The sequence below is a fragment of the Macaca mulatta genome, chromosome 20 (assembly GCF_049350105.2).
Source record: "Macaca mulatta isolate MMU2019108-1 chromosome 20, T2T-MMU8v2.0, whole genome shotgun sequence".
In the NCBI taxonomy this organism is placed as follows: domain Eukaryota; kingdom Metazoa; phylum Chordata; class Mammalia; order Primates; family Cercopithecidae; genus Macaca; species Macaca mulatta.
This window is the reverse complement of record NC_133425.1, coordinates 79,869,554-79,886,545: the sequence shown is the minus strand read 5'-3', so window position 1 is coordinate 79,886,545 and position 16,992 is coordinate 79,869,554. Positions and strand designations below refer to the sequence as shown.

Below are 16,992 nucleotides of genomic sequence, written 5' to 3'. Positions count from 1 at the left end.
TAACCATTAAGCTGCTGTCCTTGGGGCAGGGACAAAAATATTAACAAACAGACCAGCATGGTGGCGCACACCTGTAATCCCAGCACTTTGGGAGGTGGATGTGGGAGGATCACTTGAGCCCAGTTCAAGACCAGCCTGGGTAACAAAGTAGGACCCTGTTTCTTTCTTTTCTTTTCTCTTTTCTTTTCTTTTCTTTTCTTCCTTCTTTCTTTCTCTTTTTTTGATTTGGAGTCTCGCTCTGTTGCCCAGGCTGGAGTGTAGTGGTGCAATCTTGGCTCACTGCAACCTCTGCCTCCCGGGTTCAAGCGATTCTCCTGCTTCAGCCTCCCAAGTAGCTGGGATTATAGGCGCCCGCCACCACACCCAGCTAATTTTTTGTATTTTTAGTAAAGATGGGGTTTCACCATGTTGGTCAGGCTGGTCTCGAACTCCTGACCTCAGATGATCCACCACCTCGGCCTCCCAAAGTACTGGGATTACAGGCCCGAGCTATCACACCCGGCCAGCACCCTGTTTCTAAAAAACCAAACCAAAACAACAACAACAACATTAGCTGTTTGGTGGCATGCACCTGTAGAACCAACTACCCAGGAGGCTGAGGCAGGAGGATCGCTTGAGCCCAGGAGGTTGAGGCTGCAATGAGCTGTGATGGTGCCACTGCACTGCAGCCTGGCCAACACAGAGCAAGATCCTGTCTCCGAAAAAATAAAAATAAAAAAATAAAAAAATAAAAAAGTAACATGTCTCCATGTCCTTCTCTGAGCTTCCAAGTAGGGCTGATGAATGGATGAATGGTTTAGCAGGTCTGGGATTCTGGTGGCTCTGATCAGGTAAGGGTTATGTTGACATCAGGGAGAGTGCCGTGGAAAGATCCACGGAAGAGGAGGTCATGCGGGGGTGAGGAATAGGCGTTGGAGGCCCACACTGGGCGGGCTGCTGCTTGGTGTGGGCCTCTGGGGCCATGTGTGAGCACCGAGGACACTTGTCACATGTCTCTGGAATCCCATTCCTAGATTTGGGGGCAGGCGCACATGATGAATTCTGAGCTGGAAACCACGTGGAACTCTTTGCCAGTTCCAGTCACGTGGGAAGCAGATTCGAATCCTGAGTGGGAGTTAGATGTGCCAGCAATGTACTGAATGTAATACCCATGCGGGTCGAGGGGCTGGGGAGAGGAGTGTGTGCTGAAGGGCTTCAGCCGTGGGGCGCGTCTGGCACTGACAGAGCACAGCGGGAGGGAGGATGGCAGTTGCGGAGCGGGGAAGAGCCTCAGCCTGCAGAGCAGCAAGGAGAAAGTCAGGGAGCCCAGAACAAAGAGGAGTGCGCGGAGGGGCAGAGTGGCCGGGCTCTAGGAGAGGACTGAGTGGAGGGGGAGGAGTGGGAGGGCTCTAGGAGAGGACTGAGTGGAGGGGAGGAGTGGGAGGGCTCTAGAAGAGGACTGAGTGGAGGGGAGGAGTGGGAGGGTTCTAGGAGAGGACTGAGTGGAGGGGGAGGAGTGGCCGGGCTCTAGGAGAGGACTGAGTGGAGGGGGAGGAGTGGCCGGGCTCTAGGAGAGGACTGAGTGGAGGGGAGGAGTGGCCGGGCTCTAGGAGAGGAATGAGTGGAGGGGCGGAGTGGCCGGGCTCTAGGAGAGGACTGAGTGGAGGGGGAGGAGTGGCCGGGCTCTAGGAGAGGACTGAGTGGAGGGGGAGGAGTGGGAGGGCTCTAGGAGAGGACTGAGTGGAGGGGAGGAGTGGGAGGGCTCTAGGAGAGGACTGAGTGGAGGGCAGGAGTGGGAGGGTTCTAGGAGAGGACTGAGTGGAGGGGGAGGAGTGGCCGGGCTCTAGGAGCCATTCCCTGCTCTCACATTGGTTGGGAGCAGGGACACCGCCAGATTCTCTCTTGCAGGGAGATCTGAGCCGTGCATCCCTGTGGCCACCACAAACCCAAGAACACAGACACAGTAGCCCAAAAAGAGGGATGAGTTCTGTTATTGGAGCCAGGGTAAGGTGAGGAGGGGTCCCAGGCTGAGGGCTGCAGAGGACCCTATAGGATGGAAGCAGTTTCAACACTGTTTCAAACAGGTTGCCGCGTGGCAACCACCTCGACCTGCAGGTTCCTAAAGCTGCCCTTTGGTGCCACAAGGCCCCATGTCTTCCCAAGGCTCCCGCTGGTATGATGACAGCTTATAGTTACACACCAGTGGTTCTTGGTGCTGCTGGGCATTGGAACCCCAGGTGCCTGCACCCCATCTTCCAGAGCTTGCCACTCAGCCGGTCTGGAAGCAGCCCTGGCAGCAGGGCTTGTCTAAGCGTCCCACGAGATCCTGGCAGCAGGGCAGCGGGGCTCAGGGCTGCTGGGCGCACCAAGAGCCACAGGCAGTCTGATCTTTTGACTCAACTAGCTGTTGGCTGCAGTCGACATTGTGTACTATCAAAGTCTGTGCATCCATGCGTGTGTCTCAGCTCAGGTGAGCTCCGGGGCTGCCTGAAGACTGCTCACCAGGGCCATGGACCTGCCCATCCTGTGGGTCTCATCAACCCAACCCCAGGTCACTTAGAATCAGGTGTTAGAGGTTTCAAAAAGCACAGCCAGATGAATGTTCTTTTATTCGGGGCCAGGTCATTTCCTGGTGGCCTCCCCTGGGTGTTGGTGCCCCAGATTAGTCCATGAAATCTGCAGGCTGGCAGGTAGGGCTGTGTCTGAAGGCCAAAGGATGTCCCCGCATCCGTGGGCCATCCGGCTGTGGTGCCCACATGGCGTTCCCTCCCCAGGGGGAGCTGCTGAGCCCCAGCGCCCTGGCTGCCCCTCTCTGCCCTCTGTTTCCTGGTGAGTGTAAAAAGCTGTCACTGGGGTTGTCAGCCAGTCATGGGAATGCACGCAGCCCCCCTGCCAGCGCACAGAGGGCTGAAATCTCTTTAAAGGAGGGCATGATCTTTCTTCCTTCCACAGGAGAGAAGAGACCAAACAGATGTCAAACGGCCTGGAGAACAGTGACTTAAATACTCACAGGTGTGAGCCGCAGCGTAGGCCAGTCATGAGTTGAATGGTGGACATGTCCTGCACCTGTGGCCTTATTTAGACAGAGGGTCTTTGCAGATGAGATCATCCTAGATTAGGGGCGGGTCCTAAATCCAACGACTGGTGTCCTTCTAAGAGGCAGAAGAGCGCTGGGTGCGGTATCTCACACCTGTAATCCCAGCACCTTGGGAGGCAGAGGCAGGAGGATCACTTAAGCCCAGGAGTTTGAGACCAGCCTGGGCAACAAAGTGATATCTTGTCGCTACTAAAAGTGACAAAAAAAAAAAAAAATTAGCCAGGTGTGGTGGGGCACCTGTGGTCCAAGCTACTCAGGAGGCTGAGGTGGGAGGATCACCTAAGCCCTGGAGGTTGAGGCTTCAGTGAGCTGTGATTGCACCACTGCACTGTAGCCTGGGTGACACAGTGAGATCCTGTCTCAAAAAAAAAAAAAAACACACAAAACAAAAACACAGAAACAAAAGAAGCAGAAGAGAAGAGATGGACACAGAGAAGGCCACGTGACGCTGGAGGCAGCCATCGGAGCAATGCAGCCACAAGCCAGGGACTGCAGGCAACTGCCCGAAGTGAAGCAGCAGAAAGGCTGGGGAGATCCTCCCTCACGGTGCTCAGAAGGCAACAGCCCTGTGGACACCTCGTTTTGGACTTCTGGCCTCCTGAACGGTGAGACGAAAGACCGTTGCTTTCAGGCACCCAGTTGGTGATACTTTGTTACGGCAGCTACGGGAAACAAATACAAGATCCATTCCAGAAAAAATCAAGCTCTAGCCCCAGAGCGTGAGCTCCATACTGGTCCCTGAAGAAGGGGCCGGGCAGATCGAGGGCTGGGAGTGTCCAAACCCGAGAGTGCCAAGGATCCCCTCATCGCCTTTAGCCAAGCCTGGGTCAGGGACATCCCTGGACAGTGCCTGGTCAGCTTTAAGGTGCACACGAGTCTCCCAGGATCTTGTTAAAATGCAGATTCCGATTCAGTAGGTCCTGGCGGCTGGAGGCTGCCTTCCTAACAGGCTCCCTAGAGATGCTGGCGCTGCTGGTCCCGGACCGCCCTCTCAGCAGTGAGGTCTTAGATTAGTGCTTCTTCCCTCTCAGCAGTGAGGTCTGATTAGTGCTTCTTCCTGGGTGCTCCCTGGGCCACATGTATCAGCGTCACCCAGATGCTGGTTAAAAATGGGAAAATCCGCTGGATGTGGTGGCTCACACCTGTAATCCCAGCACTTTGGGAGGCTGAGGGGGGCAGATCAGGAGGTCAAGAGATCGAGACCATCCTGGCCAACATGGTGAAACCCCATCTCTACTAAAAATACAAAAATTAGCTGGACGTGCTGGCACACGCCTGTAGTCCCAGCTACTTGGGAGGCTGAGGCAGGAGAATCACTTGAACCCAGGAGGCAGAGGTTGCAGTGAGCTGAGATTGTGCCACTGTACTCCAGTCTGGCAACAGAGTGAGATTCTGTCTAAAAAAAAAAAAAAAAGGAAAATCCAGGGCATCATTCCTGACCTACAAAATCAGGCTGCTTGGGACTGAGCCCCAGACATTAGGGTGTTTAACCACCTCCCAGGACAGTCATATAACTACCGAGGTTTAAAGTATTCAGGGTTGGGCTGGGTGTAGCGGCTCATACCTATAATCCCAGTACTTTGGGAGGCCAAGGCAGGAGGACTGCTTGAGGCCAGGAGTTTGAAACCAGCCTGGACAACATAGTGAGACCCTCATCTCCACACACACAAAAATCAAAACAATTAGCTGGGTGTGGTGGTGCATGCCTATAGTCCCAGCTATTTTGGGAGACTGAGGCAGGAGGATCTCTTGAGCCGAGGAGGTGAAGGCTACAGTGAGCCATGATCATACCACTGCAGTCCAGCCTGGGCAACAGAGCAAGACCCTGCCTCAATCTTTTAAAAAAGCACTCAGGGTCTTGAGGACATAAAATAGACATGCCACATCTTTGTGAGTTTCTAGGAAGATCAAGGCTGAGACAGTGGCCTTTGGAGGAACCTGAGCCTTTCTATTGAGAGGGGACAGGGGAAGGTAGCACCCACGTGTTTAGAGCTCCTGTGCTGTGCCAAGCCCTGTGCCTTACATTCATTAGTGTATATCATCCTCAGAGCATCCCCTGTGAAGCAGGTCCTATCCTCACTCCCATTTTACAGACGAGGAAGCTGAAGCCCAGAGAGACAAAATGTCTACTCAATATCGCGCAAACAGAGGTGGCAGAGTCAGCTTTCCAGCCAGCTGCCTGACGAGGCACCGCTCCCAGTTTCACCATGTGACCCCTGCCCCCTGGCTCGGTCTCAGTATAGCTCTCTGTTCAAGCCGATGCTTCTCAAACTTCAATGTGGACGCGAGTCACCTGGTTAAAGTGCAGATTCTGGCTTCCGGGTGATGCCAGCCCTGTTGGCCTTGGACCAGGCATTGGTTGGTATGGGGTTGCGAGCAAGGGTACCGCTCCACAAACCCTCAAGAGATGAAACCCATGGCACCTGTCAGGGAGTAGGGGCAAGTCCTGACCTGGGCAGCTCCATCCTGTTTTCCAGCCATGGTAACACCTAGGTAATAGGAACCACTTTGCCTTGGAATTGCAAAGCAATTGACATTTCATAGAGCCAAGAAGTTTATTTGCTTGATGGGCACCTGCTAACGGATTTCTTTGAAAATGCAACAGCTGTCCAGTGGCCTGCTGGTCTCATTAGGCACCTGGATGGAATTACCTTCTCCAAGCACCTAATGAGAATGGGCTCGCTCACTCTAAATTAGAAAAGCCTGGGAAATCAGGGCGGTATAATTGCAGAGAGAATGGAGGGAGGCAGTAGGAGCTCCTCTTACAGAATGGTGCCCTTGGGAGGTGGGAGGGGAGCAGCTGCAGCCGGTGGGGGCTCAGGCGCGCTTCTCATCTCGTCTCCCCGTTTCCTTTGAAGAACTGTGTTGAAGAACTGCAGATCCCTGGTCACGTGAGAAAGCGATGTGTTTGTTTGTTTGTTTGTTTTTTTTAATCTGTCTTTTCTAAGGTTTAGGTTAAAATGACTTTGTGAAACAGGCAACAATAAAGGGTATTTTAAATGTCTTTAGTTGGTAAAATAAGACAGCTTTGGGTTAGTCTCTCGATGTTTTAACTTGCCTATGAAACCCACAGGTCTGGAGACAATATTTAGCCATCTGTATGTAGGAAGATGTGCATTCTAGGATGTTAAGCAAGTGTTGTGCATAAAAGCAAAAGACAGGGAGCAACCTAAGGGAGCAACCGAAGTGCCCGTCAGTGGGGACTGGCTCGATAAATTATTATTGACTTAGACAGTGGCAGGTTAGGAAAACAGATTGGCGTGAGCTCCTAATATATTGTGAAATGAGAAAAATGTCAAGGTGTAAGACAGTCATCTGCTACCAGTGTGTCCATGCTTAAAGGCTATAGTGGATGTGAATATACACCCCTAGAACTCTGGGAAAATCCATGGGAAGCTTCTGTGGCGGTCGCCTCCTGGGAGCAGGTCTGGAGGAGGTGGAGAGGAAGTTTCGTTTTTCTTAAGTCTTCGGGGCTTTTTGAAAATGTTACTGTGTTCGCGGATGATGAAGGAAACTCCCAGGTCAGGGGCTGTGGTTGTGGGATTTCGTTTCTTTACACCTTGTTCTAGAGAGGGCTGATTGCACTGAAATCCCCGTGGGCTGCCTGAGTGCACACAGCATGGGGCCTGCACTTCTTCTCGTCTGGGTTCTCACTCTTAAGCCTGCACCGGAGTCCCCAGGAGGGCTTCTTAAACTGCGGACGGCAGCCCGCTCCAGGAATCTCTGACTCAAGAGCTGTGTGTGCGGTGTGAGGATTTTTGTAGTTGAGTAAGTTCGTAAGGGGCTGCTGCGGGTCAATAAACCCACCCCGAGGACCAGAGCTGCCAGGTTCCAGCCCTGGTATGGGGTATTCCTCTCTCCAAATAACTTACTACCCTTTCCCCACAAAACGGCAGGCGGCAGAGGAGGGTCTATCCTTTGTGCTGAAACCCCTATTAATCTCAATAGGGAAGGCGCCAGGTTCAAGAGGCCAACGAAGAGACTCCGAGACAGTAAACGAGACACGGGCTTTACTGGGGGCTGTGGACAGGGGAGCCACAGCTGTCTGCAAACATCTTGGAATTTACACAGCATTTTCATTTAACCGCCTCGCGCTAAGGGCCTCCACCTGGCAACCTGCATTTAACCGAAAACTCAGGGCCTCAATCCCCTGTACAGCTCGTGTTCCACGGGCCAGGCTGGGGTAGGGGTGGGGGAGAGGGGACTGAGGCTCAGATGTATCTCATAGGCAAGGAACGGATCTCGGGGTTGTCCAACCCAGATTCCCTAGCTCAGAACATGCATCCAGATGCATCTGCCGTCCAGGGTCATCCTCACGTTTTCAGGTAAGCTTCAGTGAGTGCCCTCAGGCACCCTGTACTACCCGGCTGCTGTTTCGTGGTTAACCAGGAGAGCGGCTCCTGACTCCAGGCTGGCCTTGCCTGCCGTATAGTCTCAGTTTTAAAAGCACCCACGCCTGAGCCCCACCCAGACCTGGAACATCGGAATCGTTAGTGTGGGCTCGGTCATGGGTATTTTTAAGAAAACCACAGGTGAACTTCGGATAGGGACTGTGGATTCGTCTCCTAGGTCTACTGTACCGCAAACTGTGGGCAGGGGGTTAAAATCACCAGAAATCGACTTCCTCACAGCTCTGGATGCCACAAGCCCAAAGTCAAGGTGTCACCAGGGCTGGTGCCTCTTGAGGCCTGTGGACCCTGTCTTCCTGTGACTTTTCACAACACCTTCCCTCTGTGCATGTCTGTCTCTGTCCAATTAAAAAAAAAAAAAGGCCATGCATAGTGTCTCATGCCTGTAATCCCAGTACTTTAGGAGGCCAGGGCGGGTGGATCACCTGAGGTCAGGAGTTCAAGACTAGCCTGGCCAACACGGCGAAACCCCATCCTATGATCAGGGCGTGGTGGTGCGTGCCTGTAATCCCAGCTGCTCGGGAGGCTAAGGCAGGAGAATCGCTTGAACCTGGGAGGAGGAGGCTGCAGTGAGCCGAGATCTCACCACTGCACTCCAGCCTGGGCAACAAAGTGAGACTCCATCTAATAAAAACAAAAAACAAAAAAAAACAGTCACACTAGATGATAGGCCCAGTACCCTGGTGTGACCTCACCTTAACTAATTCCATCTGCAATGACACTATTTTCAAATAAGTCATATCATCACATCCTGGGGCACTGGGAGAAAGACTTTAACACATGAATTTTGTGGAAGGACAGAATTTAATCCAATGAGACTGAATATAAGGTTTGCTTCTGGGCTGGGCGGAGCACCTAACACCTGTAATCCCAGCACTTTGGGAGGCTGAGATGGGTGGATTGCTTGAGTCCAGGAGTTCGAGGCCAGCCTGGGCAACTTGGTAAGACCCTATAAAATTAAAAAAAAAAAAAAATGGAGGCGTGGTGGCACATGCCTGTAGTCCCAGCTACTCGAGAGGCTGAGGTGACAGGATCACTTGAGCCCAGGAAGTGGAGGCTGCAGTAAGCTGTGATTGCACATACTCCAGCCTCAGTGACAGAGTGAGACCCTGTCTCCAAAAAAATTGTTTGCTCCTCCAGCCGTCATGAATACGTGAAGGACTCGGACCTTGTGAAAGTTCGGATTCTGATTCAGGAGGTCTGGGGTGAAGCTGGAGACTCTGCATTGCCAACCAGAGTCCAGCAATTGACTCTCAGCTTCTATGATGAAATGATTGTTAATTTTGTTAGATGCAATGACAGTTCTGTGGTTAGTACAAAGGCATCATTTTTTTTTTAAATGCGTCAAATATGTTGAAAGCTCAAATGTCAGAATTGACTGACTTTGAACATTCCAGTGAACAGTAGGAAATGGCAAAATGTTAACAGTGGCCGCATCTGGGTGGTGGGTATAACAGGGCTTGTTTTTTTAGTCTCGTTTTCCACATATTAGACATTTTTCATAATCTCTTTGGAAAAGCTCTCCAGCACCTGGGGCTGAGTACTTCTGGGACAGGCCCTAGGAGATGGGTCGCTTGGGGCTTGATATCAGTTCCCAGCCGGTTGTCGAGTTCTCTAAGGGGCTGCGTGTAGCAGCATTTTTATTAGTTTTCAACCACAGTCGCTTCTTCCTGTTGCGCTCTGGGTACTGGGAGGCACCTGGGGAGGGCTGGGATTCTGGGATCCCCCAGTGTGGTTTACCTGCTCTGGGGCAACAGGGACAATTTAGGTTTCTAAGCAATATTCTGGCCAGGTGCTGTGGCTCATGCCTATAATCCCAGCACTTTGGGAGGCCGAGGTGGGCAGATCATCTGAGGTCAGGAGTTGGAGATGAGCCTGGCCAACATGATGAAACCCTGTCTCTACTAAAAATACAGAAATTATCTGGGTGTGGTGGTGGACATTGGTAATCTCAGCTACTTGGGAGGCTGAGGCAGGAGAATCACTTGAACCTGGGAGGTGGAGGCTGCAGTGAGCTGAGATCACGCCACTGCAATCTAGCCTGGGGGACAGAGTGAGACTCCATCTCAAAAAAAAAAAAAAAAATTCTTTGTTTCTGCTGTTTATTTGCTGACAGTGCATGTGTTTCTTTTCCCTACCGTGCGTGGGTGAGTCTGTGGCACGTTCTTAAGTCCTCTTCCTAGATGTTTTTATTTAACCCCTTCTGGGTCCCCATTCTGCCTGGTGGGGCTGGTGGACTGACCCTTCTCACTGCCAGCCCATGTGTGATGCTTTATGGGGCATCTCTCCCTCTGGAGGACACGGTCTCTCTCGCTGCCTCCTGGGTCCCCTGCCCTTACATGATGCCCAGCACATTATAGGCACTCAAGTGTGCTGAACACTGAATCTTACAGGTCTGGCCCACTCCCAAGGAGCCTAGCTCAGGGAGGTTGATCAAGCCAGCCAGAGCCGCTGAGCTGCGGTCTGAACTGTGGAGCCAGTGCTGTCCAACATCCAAATACAGACAATGGAGGTAGAATGCAAGCCCTGTGCGATTCTAAGTTTTTTGAATTCACGTTTTAAAAAGAGAAATAATATGAATACGCTTTGAACCTAATATGGCCAAAATACCATTTCTACATGGAATTTCTATTTCACAATTATTTTGGGGTAACACGGAAGAGATCAACGTGGTGATGGAACATCTCTGTATCTTCAATATAGATGGGAGAGTTGTGTTCTGTAGTGATGGTCACACGGCTCTACGACCCTTGTGGGGAAATGACAGAATCGGATACACACATTGTACCAGCGTCTATTTCCCAGTTTGGATTAGGTGACATAGAACCACAGGGAAACTTGGTGAAGGGTATATGGGACCTCTGTGCACTGTCTTTGCAACTTTCTGTTGCACTTATAATTATTTCTAAATAGTTTTTTTTTTGTTTGAGATGGAGTCTCACTCTGTTGCTCAGGCTGGAGTGCAGTGCTACGATCTCAGCTCACTGCAACCTTGACCTCTCAGCCTCAAGTGATTCTCCCTGCCTCAGCCTCCAGAGTAGCTGGGACCACAGGTGCCCACAACCACTCTCGGCCAATTTTTGTATTTTTAGTAGAGACAGGGTTTTGCCATGTTGGCCAGGCTGGCCTCGAACTCCTGACCTCGGGTGATCTGCCTGCCTCAGCCTCTCAAAGTGCTGGGATGATAGGCTTGAGTCACTGCTCTTGGCCATAAAATAGTAATTTAAAATTTGAGATTTTAAAATTAAAAAAGAAAAAACAACCAAGTCTTTGAACACTGCTGTGTCTTTCACGCTTATGGCACATCTAGGTTTGGACCTGAGACATTCAAGTAGCATCAGACAGCCATGTCCCTCACTCCATGCCCCCAGCACAGCGTTCTTGAGCTGGGATTGCTGGAGGCCTGCACTGTCTCTCCCACGGACTGGTTGCCTGGTAGATAAGCTACTGCCCTGCTTTGAGCCTCAGTTTGTGCATCTGTTAAGTGGGAAGAACGGCAGTGCCTATCACAGAGTGGTGGCTGCCAGGGTTAAGTGGGATGCTGCGTGTTCAGCACTTAGCGTGGGCCTGGCCCACATCTACTGGTATTAATCATATTTACAATCCCAAACGGCAGCTTCATCTGGTTCTGCCTAATGTTAGAAAGCCCTGCTGCCTCCCTCTGTTAATCTCCCTGAAACAGTCCATTCCTGGCCATCTCTTCTCCTTTGAACTGCTGGGCAGGAAGCAGAACGACCTCTCTGCATTTGGCCTGGGCACCGAGTCCCTGGTTGCCCTCGATGCCTGGTGCCTTCTGGAGAGGTGGCTGCCTGCCTGCCTGCCTGCCTGCCTGCCTGCCTGCCTGCCTGCCTGCTTGGAGGCCAGACCTTCTGTAAAGATCTGTGCAAAGCCTCTTTCGAAACTGAGGACTTCCGTCACCAGCCCTGGCTGTGCGTTGTCACTGGGCATGTTCACCATATAAGGCGATCCCTGCAGAGGCAGGGACCCAGGTAAGCAGGCGGCCTCGCAAGCCTCGCTCCGCTAAGCCACAAAGGCTCCCCAGCTGAGTGTGTGCACAGAGGACTTTAGCAACTAGGAGATTTTCTCACCTTTTATGGTCTCAGGAGAAGAAAAAGACCTGTGTACCACAAAAGCAGAAACACAGCCTGAGCGCAGTGAGAACTGTGGGTTGAACTCACAGCAACTCTTGTTGCAAAAGCAACTTGTGTGAGAAGCCCAGGATGTAGCTAACTCTGCAGGGTGCCTGGTGCCTAAGATAAAGTGACTGTGGAGCTGTGAGGAGTTCCTGTGCAGTGGCAAGACAGCAGCTGCAGAATTTAAGTTGGGGGGGCTTTTGGATGGGGCATAACCACCATGACCCCTCCTTAGCCTTGTGCTCACCCACAGGGTCTTCCCCCACACCGTCCTCCCTCAGATCGAGCTTCCCCACTGTCCTTGAAGCCTGTACTGTCATCAAAGAACATCACCTCCCTCCACCCCCTGGGATTATTTTCATCCCGGTTCTGGGCTGCGGGCCGTGGAAGCCAAGGTGGGGTAGAGAGTGGGCAGGAGGGTCTTGGGGACACCTGAAGGGTGACGGAGGGAAGAACGTGGGGACATGTGTTCCAGGCAAAATGGAAAGGCCAGGGTGAAGGAGTCGAGCTGGGCCATGCGCGTGGGGAGAGACCAGGCTCAGATGGTGGGGGCTGAGTGAGAGGTCAGCCTAGGGTGGTGGGCAGTCATGGAAGGGTTTTAAAGTAGGGGAGAGGCAGGATCCGTTGTACCTGGGGGAATCGAGGGGGGCAGGAGCAACCAACTGACCATTTGTTCATTCAGTAGCCATTTCTTTTTCTTTTCTTTTCTTTTTTTTTTCACTGGCTCTGTCACCCAGGCTAAAGTGTGGTGACACAATCACAACTCACTTTAGCCTCTATATCCTAGGCTCAAGCAATCTTCCTGCCCCAGCCTCCCGAGAAGCTGGGACTGGAGACTTGCACCACCACGCCCCAGCTAATTTTTGACTTTTTGTAGAGATGAGGGAACTCCCTGTGTTGCGCAGGCTGCTCTTGAAATCCTGGGCTCAAGTGATCCTCCCATCTTGGCCTCCCAAAGTGCTGGGATTCCAGGTGTGAGCCACCACACTCGGCTAAGCAGCTGTTTCTTGAGCCCCCGCTGTGGGCCAGACCAGGCCCAGGTGCAGGGGACATAGAAGTGACGTCCCTGCACTCAGGCTCTGTGTCCTGGTGGAACTTAGAGGACAGGGTGACAGTCTCCCTCAGCCTTTCAGATGCTGCTTTTCCTTGGCTGCCCTTTCCTGGATTTTTCTTGTTGTCTGAAAGACCACCGTGGTGGCTAAATGGTAGAAAGGAAAGCTTTGCGGGGGTATCAGTTTGCAAACCGGAAAAGATGATCTCCAATGTGTGCCAAAGGTACCCTCTCTTCAAAGAGGGGAGGAACAGGCTGGGTTTTATGCTTCACAGGGCCTGTAGCCCACAATAGTTACATATATTCAGCAGGTCTGGGGGGAAGTGATATATATTTATGAAGGGAGCAGAGTGCATGGGCAGTGGGTAAACACATGTAACATACATGACATGTTCACGATGGAGTGAGGTTAGCATTAAAGAGAGGTGGAACTTGGTTCTCTGTGTGGAAAGGTGAACGGTAGGGCACACACTTTGTGGGTAGCTTCTGTAAGCCGCCGAAATAGCCTTAAGGTCTGTAATTATCGGAAAAGAATGTAAGTCCATTCCTTCGTCCGGTCAGAGTTGTAGCGGTTGGATAATTTGCCTGATAGCTGTAGTTATTAGGGTGTTTTGCAAATGTGTTTTTTTTCTTGTAGCCATAGGGATTTTAAAATTTGCCATGCCAGGCCAGGTGCAGTGGCTCACGCCTGTAATACCAGCACTTTGGGAAGCTGAGGCGGGCAGATCACTTGAGGTCAGGAGTTCGAGACTAGCCTGGGCAACATGATGAAACCCTGTCTGTACAAAAAATATAAAAATTAGCCAGCCATGGTGGCGCATGCCTGTAATCCCAGATACTCGGGAGGCTGAGGTGGGAGAATCGCTTGAGCCCAGGAGGCAGAAGTTGCGTTGAGCCAAGATTGCGCCAGTGTACTCCAGCCTGGGTGACAAAGTGAGGCTGTCTCAAATAAATAAATTTGGCTAGGTGCGGTGGCTCATGCCTGTAAACCCTGCACTTTGGGAGGCGGAGGTGGGCTGATCACGAGGTCAGGAGTTTGGGACCAGCCTGGCTGACATAGTGAAACCCCGTCTCTACTACAAATGCAAAAATTAGCTGGGTGTGGTGGCACGCGCCTGTAGTCCCAGACTCCGGAGTTTGAAGGAGGAGAATTGCTTGAACCTGGGAGGCAGAGGTTGCAGTGGGCCAAGAGCATGCCATTGTACTCCAGCCTGGGTGACAGTGAGACTCTGTCTCAAAAAAAAAAAAAAAAAAAAAAAAAAGTATTAATTTCCCATGCCAGCTGGGCCCTGAACCTTGAACCCCGAAATCATAGGTAACTTTGTTTCCTTAACCTTATGTCCATCTTAGCTGATATAGGGGCATCTATTTTGGTCTCTCAGATCATACTTCCTATCACCTCTGAAAGGATCCTGACTTGTTTTACCTGGGTAATTCAGAGGTAGGAAGAGGCAAGAACCCCAAGTTACTATTTTGTGCCCTAAGCTTTGAAAACCGCTGGGCCTTTCCCACCTCCCCCCTACCCCGCCACCCGTTGTAGGTTTCCACTTTGTTCTCACACCATGTGACCAGCACCCTGTCCCCCAATTCTCACCCCTACCTCCACTGCCCTAACTGAACGCGGTGCTCCGGCCAAGCAGTTAGGAAATGGTTTCCAAAAGCAGAAAAAAATGATCTAAGAATACAGAATAGAGAGGGAGTGGAAGGGCAGCCTCACAGCAGCAGAGGCGGACAGGCACCACCTCAGCCAGGTGCTCAGCGGCGGCATCGGCGGCCAGGAGTCACACTGATAATTCTGGCCCTTGACAGGATGTGATGAGAAGGGCCACTTCACCTCCAGGGTCTGTCTCCCAAACCCATAACCTCCGTCCAATCATGAGGAGAACATCAGCCGAATGGCAATAGTGGGGGACACGTGACTGAATCCCTGACCAGGACTCCTCAAATTGTAAAGGACATCAAAACCAGTCTGAGAAACCATGAGAGCCAGGAGCAGCCCAGGGACACCTGATGGCTAAATGTCTCGTGGGACCCGGGGTAGAAAAGGATATTAGGCAAACACGAGGAAGAGTGAATAAAATGCAGATGACTTACTAATATATGAATCGGCTCCTTCATGGTGACAGATGGACCAGAGTCATGTCAGATGTTAAGGTGCGGTGGAAGCGGGTGCTGGTTGCACAGGAACTCTGTATCATATCATCAACAGTCCTTTATGTCTAAAACCATTCTAAGATTTCTTGTTTTAAAACCCACCACTGTAGCAATGTGTTTTTGCAGTGATCGCGGGCGCCACCTCGTGGACACAGGTAAGCACTGGCCGTGACCAACCTCCCTGAAAAGGAAGGAACAATTGCAGAGGATTGATGATGCGATGAGCCGCTGTGATTGATTCTGGTCTTGGGAAATGGAAAAGGCCGCTTCCTGCCCCGCAGTGGCTCCCAGTCCGGTGGAGGGAAATGGTGCAAGGCAAATTCAGGACTCCTGGTCACAGCCAGCATCTGTTCCATCTTTACTGGGGTTAGGGACCGAGCTTACGGATCCCATCTTAACTCGTCCAAGGCAGCCTGGAGGGGTGTCACGATGCCGTCAGCCTTGTTTCCTGCTGCCCCTCAGACCTGCTCAGTGGGAGTGGGGGAAGAGGGCCGCCCTCTTGTCCCTTCTTTCCCCGCTATGAAAAGCCCAGACCTTTCCTGTGATTTTTTTTTTTTTTTTTTTTTTTTGGTCTATTCTTAGGGAATTAGTTCCTGGTATCACTTTAGATCAAAAGCAGTCTCTATTCATGAATTTAAAATGTTCGGTCCCAGGTAGTAAAATGTGGACGTTGACTTACCATTAGATTTCCCCCACACCCTCAAGAGCCTACTGGGGCAGCAGGGACTGTGGTTTTTCTCTTCCCTGCTACCCTCCTTCCATGTAGCTGCTGTTTTTGATGAGGATTGCCAGATCACATCCGGATGCCCAGCTACATTTGCATTTCAGGTAAACAATGAACACTTTTTTAGTACAATTATGTCTCATGCAACATTGGGGTCCTTTTCTACTAAAAAGTATGTGAAATTCAAACTTAACTGGGCATTTTTTTTTTTTGATGGGATCTCACTCTGTTGCCCAGGCTGGAGTGCAGTGGTGCGATCATAGCTCACTGCAGCCTCGACCTCCTGGGCTCAAGTCATCCTCCTACCTTAGCCTCCCACGTAGCTGGGGCCACCGGCTATTCATGAATTTAATATTCATCACCACCATGCCAGGCAAATTTTTATCTAAGATACAAGGTCTCGATATGTTTTCCAGACTGGTCTAGAACTTCTGGACTAAAGCAATCCTCCTACCTTGGCCTCCCAAAGCATTGGGATTATAGGCGTGAGCCACTGTACCCTGCCACCATCCTCTAATTTTTTTTTTTTTTTTTTTTGAGACAGTCTGGCTCTGTCACTCAGGCTGGAGTGCAGTGTCATGATCTTGGCTCACTGCAAGCTCTGCCTCCCGGGTTTAAGCGATTCTCCTTCTTCAGCCTCCTGAGTAGCTGGGATTGTAGGAGTGCATCACCACGCCTGCCTAATTTTTGTATTTTAGTAGAGACGGGGTTTCACCATATTGGCCAGGCTGGTTTTGAACTCCTGACCTTGGAATCCTCTCACCTCGGCCTCCCAAAGTGCTGCAATTACAGGTGTGAGCCACTGCACCTGGTTACCTATATTTTTATTATTGTTGTCTGAGTGCCTGATTTGTGACCCCCTTTTGGCTCGGAAGGAGGGGGAGGGCACAGAAAGTTTTCACTTGCCCATTGGGGTGAGATGTTGGCTTCCCATTGGTGCTGTAACAAATTACCCAAAAACTCAGTGGCTGAAGACATTAATGTGTCTTACAGTCCTGCAGTCAGAAGCCTAAAATCAAGGGGTCAGCAGCATGGCATCCTCTCTAGAGGCTCTAGAGGAGATTCCCTCCCCTCTTCCATCTTCAGGGCGGTAGCGTGGCACTGTCCAGTGCCTCCCCCTCCTACTGCTTCCCTGCTTCCATCACGTCTCCTCCCGACCCTGAGCCTCCTGTCTTCCCCCATTAGGATTGCTGTGATTGCCTGGGGCCCACCTGGATAATCCGGGATAATCGCCTCATTTCAGAGTCCTTAACTTAGTCACATCTGCGAAGTCCCTCTTGCCGTGTCAGGTAACATATGCGCAGGTTCTGGGGATTAGGGCGTGGACGTCTTTGGGGGCTGTTCAGCGTCCCACAGGGGTAAGCTGGCTTCAGGCGATCTGTGGCCTGTGTTTCAAGTTGACTTTGAGCTTGTGGTCACTTGTGTGTGTGTGTCCTTTGAGACTC

At 51.4% G+C, this 16,992-nt stretch overlaps 1 long non-coding RNA gene across 1 annotated transcript; it reads right to left on the bottom strand.

Moving 5' to 3' along the window:
- Window positions 1-1,954: 1,954 nt before the first annotated feature.
- Window positions 1,955-15,392, bottom strand: LOC144338279 (uncharacterized). Its single transcript, XR_013412270.1, has 2 exons — window positions 14,764-15,392; window positions 1,955-4,472 (listed from the first exon to the last, which is right to left on the bottom strand). It is a non-coding gene; the product is annotated as an uncharacterized LOC144338279 (long non-coding RNA).
- Between the last annotated feature and the right edge of the window lie 1,600 nt (window positions 15,393-16,992).